Source organism: Hippocampus zosterae, chromosome 4 (assembly GCF_025434085.1).
Source record: "Hippocampus zosterae strain Florida chromosome 4, ASM2543408v3, whole genome shotgun sequence".
Classification (NCBI taxonomy): Eukaryota; Metazoa; Chordata; class Actinopteri; order Syngnathiformes; family Syngnathidae; genus Hippocampus; species Hippocampus zosterae.
The window spans coordinates 5280553-5287572 of NC_067454.1; positions in this window are offsets into that span (position 1 = coordinate 5280553).

A 7020-nucleotide genomic window follows, 5' to 3' on the forward strand; every position below is an offset into this window, starting at 1 on the left:
TTTTCCATAGCATTCGTAAAAGGCAGTCTTTGCAATAATTGGCAATCGTCAAGCGAAGTTTATTCAACCAACCTCGCTGCCCATCTTCAAAGCCCTCCTCAAAACTCACTTGTATTCTTTGGCGTTCGACTCAGCATGACTTAAATTTGTTCTTGATTTTACTGTTTGGTGCTTTCTACCGCCTTTATTACCGATTTGTCTTACTGTTTATTGTGCATGTTAAATCGCTCCATGTACAGCACTTTGTATGCAGCAATGGTTGTTTGAAAGTACTCTATAAATACTCTTGACTTGACTTGACTTGACACAATGGAAATAAACAAAAGTAGCAACAGAAATAATTCTTATTTCAGTTTTTGTGTGTGTGGTTTAAACAAAAAAAACAGATGAACCTTTTAAAGGACAGCGGTTACTACACTGGACAGCTTACCATATTATTAGGTTACAGGGTGCATGAAAGGGTTAAAAAAGTAAATAAAATGAAGAAATAATTTTTTTAGATGGAGTTTTTAGGCACCAAGTTCCAAAACATGGCCAGTTTCACCGCTCAACATGAAATTGGGTGCATTTGCAGCAGAACCTTTCATTCATTCATTCATCTTCCAAGCCGCTTGAACCTCACTAGGGTCACGGGGGGTGCTGGAGCCTATGCCAGCTGTCTTCGGGCAGTAGGCGGGGGGCACCCTGAATCGGTTGCCAGCCAATCGCAGGGCAGGGCACACAGAAACGAACAACCATTCGCACTCACACTCACACCTAGGGACAATTTAGAGTGTTCAATCAGCCTGCCACGCATGTTTTTGGAATGTGGGAGGAAACCGGAGCACCCGGAGAAAACCCACGCAGTCCCGGGGAGAACATGCAAACTCCACACAGGGAGGCCGGAGCTGGAATCGAACCCGGTACCTCTGCACTGTGAAGCCGACGTGCTAACCACTGGACTACCGGGCCGCCCCATTTGCAGCAGAACCTATTTGGCATAATTTACGAGAAAGTTGGCCATTTTGTTTGCGAGCAAGCAGTTTTGGACACATTCCAGATCTTGTACTTTGACTCAGTGCAAATACAGAATTGACCCAAATCCGAAGCAGATATCCAAGAGAGATGCGCTAAACTCGCTTAGCTTTTCTTTTTATGCTATCTCACATGTGTGTGGAGCGTAGCACCATGTAAACAGGCCGATTCTCTGAAAAAAAAAATGTTTCTCCAATTTTGTAATGGGCGGCCCGGTAGGCCAGTGGTTAGCGCGTTGGCTTCACAGTGCAGAGGTACCGGGTTCGATTCCAGCTCCGGCCTCCCTGTGTGGAGTTTGCATGTTCTCCCCGGGTCTGCGTGGATTTTCTCCGGGTGCTCCGGTTTCCTCCCACATTCCAAAAAAACATGCGTGGCAGGCTGATTGGACACTCTAAATTGTGAGTGTGAGCGTGAATGGTTGTTCGTCTCTGTGTGCCCTGCAATTGGCTGGCAACCGATTCAGGGTGTCCCCCGCCTACTGCCCGGAGACAGCTGGGATGGGCTCCAGCACCCCCCGCAACCCTAGTGAGGATCAAGCGGTTCGGAAGATGAATGAATGAATGAATGAATTTTGTAATGTGAAATTTGGTGGACATATCTATCAAAACAGGGCACAAAAAAAAAAATCTAGAGGAACCATCGAGTGAATTGAACAGGAAGTCCTCCCTTGATTTCAACGTTAGCATGTCGTCATTAAAAGCATTGCACATTTCCTCCGTGTGCTGTACCCAAGACCATCTCGCACGGACCCCTTTATTCATCAGCACAAATAATACAATAAATGACCAGCCCACCCAAACCGGCGTGGTTGAACAACCTGCAACAGAACAATGCCCGCCGCCCAGGGGTTATTTTGCCGTTTGTCTGCAGCAACAACCCGACTGGCCCCGCTCCGTGGGATCGTTATTCGCATGGACAAAGCCTCCATTATAAATAGGCTCATTGAGTTCTCGTTTGGTGCAATCCTTTTGTTGTCCGGACCTGCCCCTATTTGTCACATCGATCATTTTACGTGTGGCCAAGCGAGCCGCCGGTGTGGAGCCGAGCGAGCGCAAAAGGCGCTCTGCGGGAATTGGAAAACACTTATTGACTCATCAGAGACACCTAAAACATGTAGAACGTTTTGTAGGACACACTTGTGTTCTCTTAAAGCGAAATCGTTGAAAGCGTAGTGTTGGGAGAAAGATTGTTGCAACAAAAGACAGTGAGCCAAGGCTCATTAGTATGCTATGGAATGACTCACCAGCCACAATATTGAGTAGACCTTCTCGGTCAAATGACCGAATCTTTATGAAGATTAAAAAAAAAAAAAAAACTAAAAAAACCCTGATACCAGTTTATTCCAGTTAACAAGAAATTTGGTTGAAGTGTCAATCGTAAGGTACGTGGGTCGACTGGTTTTTCACGTAGGCCTCACGGTGCAGAGGTTACGGGTTTGATCCTGGCTCCAACCTTCCTGTGTGCAGTTTGCATGTGCTCCCCATGCCCGCGTGGGTTTTTCTCCGGGTATTCAAGTTTCTTCCCACATTCCAAAAACATGCATGACAATAGTCTATGTGTGCCCTGCGATTGGCTGGCAACCGTTTCGGGGTGTTCCCTGCCTACTGCCCGATGACAGCTGTGATAGGCTCCAGCACCCCCCTTATGAGGATAAAGCGGATCGGAAAATGGATGGATGGGGTGTCTATCATGAGGCACGGTGGCTCGAGTGATTAACAGGTCGGCCTCACAGTGCAGATTCTGGGGGTTCGATTGTGGTTCCGACCTTCCTGTGTGGGGTTTGCATGTTCTTTCCCTTGCCTGCGTGGGTTTTCTCCGGGTAATTCGGTTACCTCCCGCATTCCTAAAACATGCATGGCAGGTTAATGGAACACTCGAAATTGTCCCTAGGTGTGAGTGTAAGGATGAAGCGGATCGGAAAATGGATGGATGGAAGGATGGATGTCAAAGGAGTTGTTGACTATTTCAAAGTGTGAGAGTTCATTTATTCCTTAAAGCAAGCGAAATCGGAGACTCGTAATGATGAATAAGCTCACCGGTGATTCACCAGTGCAGCCTGCAGCAGCAATTAAAACACACAGCCGCCCTCCACCCTCCCCCAACCACGCTCAGTAAAAAAAGTAGTAAATATGAAAAATATACTTTTCACTCCACCCTCGTTGCTCTGCATGTTTGTGTATGCGTGCGTGTTTGTGTCGACCAGGGCCGGAACTTCACAGATGTGCTCCACGGGGCTCTGCATTGTTACGCCGCAGTCAGCAAGTTTCCCAGCACTGAGCATATGCGAGCGCTCGGCCTGGAACGCTTCCACGAGGTAGCACCCAGGATGCCTTGATGACCCCGGACAAAACAACGTGTGTGTGAGTGTGTGTGTGGAGGGGGGGGGGGGGCAAGAGCTTCCATTTTGAGAGGATTAAAGAGCGGCTATAAAACCTTAACGACTCCCCGCCTATTGACAGAATGGCCACGTTGCCAATGTCCACTTGTCCACAGATCGCGCACGCGCTCACTGTGAGCACCGTGCCAGACGACATTATGTCGAGCCGTAACGCTTCATGACAAACTTTAAAATAAATGCACGTTTGGCTTGAAAGGACAACATCATCTAAAGAGGCCATAAAAGTGAACAAGTGACAGACTAAACAACGGCACTAATTGTAAAATACTGGGGGGGTGGAGGGGTGGGGTGGTGAAGATATTCAGGCTATAAATGAGGTGAATATTTTTTTGCTGACATAAATTACTGCTGTCAAAAAATATTTATTCTGGTATTTATTTTATGTTAAAAAAATGTTATTTTGGCAACAATGCAACAGTTTTTCTTGAGGATTCAAAATGTTAAATTTTCAACAGTATTCTAAAGAAAAAAAAACGTTTTTTCCTCCAAGAAATGTGATACTTGTTTCTCGAAAGATATGACTGTTCACATTGCTCTCTTTTTTTTCTAAGCAATACTAATTAGAAAAAAAATGACAGTTTTTGACAAAAGCTAGATTTTTATTGGACATAATTTTTTTTAAATCTTAGAATTATTAAAAAAATATATGATTTCTTTTTTTTTGCATTTGGGTTTTTTTTTTTTGGCCAAAAATAAGATTTTGGGGGCACGGATGCATGAAACAATATAACCTTTTCATATTTTTTCATGAAAAGTAATAATTGTTTAAAAAAAAAAAGAAAAAAATCCTAAAACTGACTGTCTCCTCAAAACATTCCCTCTATTTAACCGAACCATTCATTTTTGTCAATTATTTTTTTCTCGATCAAAATTTTTTTTTCCCACAACTTTTTTTGCAATAAATTTCTCTTAGATTTTATTGCTCAAAGAAAATGAAAAAAATCTTTATTGTGGCGATAGTTTACTTCCAGCTGTCCTGCAGCCGTATTACATTAGCATTTCAATAAACTCTGTGCCCAGTGCTGGCAATAAAAAAAAATCCCGCTGACCTTTAAAGGCAGGCGAGCCTGTCATATCATTTAACCTCAAGACTGTAGCGCAAGTGCGGGCGGCTTCGCGGCACAGTGCAGCCCTCATTACCGGCCGCTCTGACACAGTGACTCTCCTTAAAGCAAAGCCAGCCTGTGGCGACAGGACCAGCTCCCTGTTACCACCGAAGAGGCCTTTCATCATTGCCGCCGCTTCACCAAAATTCATCAGCCAAATTGAGGACTCAAAACCCCGCTGCACCTTGGGTCGCTCATTTGAAGAGTTTTTATTTATTTATTATTTTTTTTTATGTGACCACAGACAACTAAAAGTGCTCGTGGAATACATGAGCTCAGGGATAGGCAACCGATTGCCTGCGGGCCCAGCGCACTCTGAGAATATATAAATTTGTGGGTGCCGCAAACATCACTGTAGTTATAATATCACTATTAAATGGCAAACATGTCCTGAAGTTCTTATAATGGATCATGCAGAGGCCTATTAATTTTTTTTTTGTGGGTTTGGAATAATATCCAGGACAAACCTCAACAATATTAACATTTTGAGTGAGTTGCGAAAAAAATGAGCTGTTGTGCTGAATGTTGGTTTCCTGATCAGCAGTTTTGTGCCATCCTTGAAAGCTATATTATATTTATTTATTTTTCAATTATTCAATTTCAATTACTTTTTCATGTATTTTATTCTTTTCAAGCGAGCCCTTCGCACTGGAAAAAAAAATGACACGTTGTGGTTATTTTCTTGTTTGCTTCAAACCCTAGTAGATCTTTGACACAAGCACAGAAAAATGGATGATGAAAAATTAATCTGGATCGTCAAAAATTTACTCGTACGAGGCAGCTTTGGATCGGTTCTCACTAGGTGATGGTGTGAATGGTTGTTCGTCTCTATCCTTGTGACTGACTGGTGACCAGTTTGCCCAAAGTCAGCTGGGAGAAACTGCGGCAACCTCCCTTGACCAGATTCGGGTGCTGAAAATGGATGGATGCATATCCACGTCAATATTATTTTTGCCTTTACATCGCTGAGCTGCAGCACCGGACAGCCCTTTTTGATGGCAATTATTCATTAAACTTTGCTGCCATGCTCTGCCCACATTCGATGCAAAAAGCCCCTTTTATTTGACGACACCCATCTTTCTTAAGCCCTGTAATTTTCCCCCAAAGTGAATGACTCATACATAATGGCTTCCTGTTCTATTTCAAGCATCGGTCCTTGAGGCGCTTTTTTTTTTTTTTTTGCTGCCTCTTGTTTGTAATAGAAATGTGCATGAAATTGGTGTAACGTGGGTATTTCTTTAGTTGGTAAATATACATGAGAATGATTATTGAACTTTGACACCATGCCCCGCCCACATAGAAGCCATGAACACCCCCCCCGAAATTCCATCTGTTCCAATTTTGGACATCGATCATAGTAGAAATGTCCACTGAACTCCCTTTCAAGTAGTTAAAATTGTGTTGGGGCATTTTTTGACTGCCCTTTTTTATGGTGATTCCTTAAAATGATCAAACTCTGACACGGTCCTCTCCCCCATGTCTGACAGCATAGGCAAAAAAAAAAAAAAGAAAAAAATCTGAAGAATTTTGCATGGCCCATCTGAAATTGGAAGTCCTTAAGGTCCTTAAGATTTTTCACTGCCCTGTTAGGACGGAAATGTCCACCCAATTTTCTGTCCATCTGTCAAACTTTTGTCCAGGTCCTTTTTTTTTCGATTGTCTGTCCAAAAAAAAAAAAAAAAAAAAAAAAAAAAAACCCTCTTAGACAAAATACCTTCCAGTCACCTACCAGCCGTGTCACAGTGATAAAAGACGGAAAGTTCCAGTCAAGGTCAAAGTAAAGAGGTCGTATCTGGTGTTTGTATTGGATTGTGCCCTGTCAGGTACTGATGAGACCCACCGGGCTTTGTAAATCAAGCTCGGCGGCCCACTGAGAACACGTCGTCCATCAGTGCAACTTCAGCTCGTCCTCGCGTTGTGCAAATTGATCACCCCGTACAAACATTGTTGCGGCTATTTCCGAACAATTTTGGTACGCGGTGGAGCCAACGCAAACATGCGGCATCAATACGATAGACGGCATACGGACACACGCGCACGTACCCACACGTACACACCTAACACAAAATGGATGTGTGGCCTTTGGGTGCACTAATTGCATATTTTTGACAGAACAATTAGCATCCTGCAGACAGGATAACCTTTTAACACAATACATCACCTTCATTATTCCCGACCTTCCATATGTTAGTGCGTTTGCGTGTGTGTCTGTGTTGATGTGTTAAACTCACTCCTGCAACACCCCCAAGGAGCATGGCAAGCATTTAATGCGGTGAAACAGGTGCAGCCAGACAGAAAGGCCGGCACCGTCTCCGCGGCGCACTCTGACCCTGCCGGCCAGCAGCTTTTGTGGGCATGAAGGCGCAAATTGCTTTTGCCGAAACCAAAAGAGAAGCAAAGCATTGGTGGGTGCACCGATTCGCCGATTATTTCGATTTACATGATTTCCTCTGGGGAAATTGTGACCTCTTTAAAGCGGGGATTTTTAACTGGTAAGAAGAC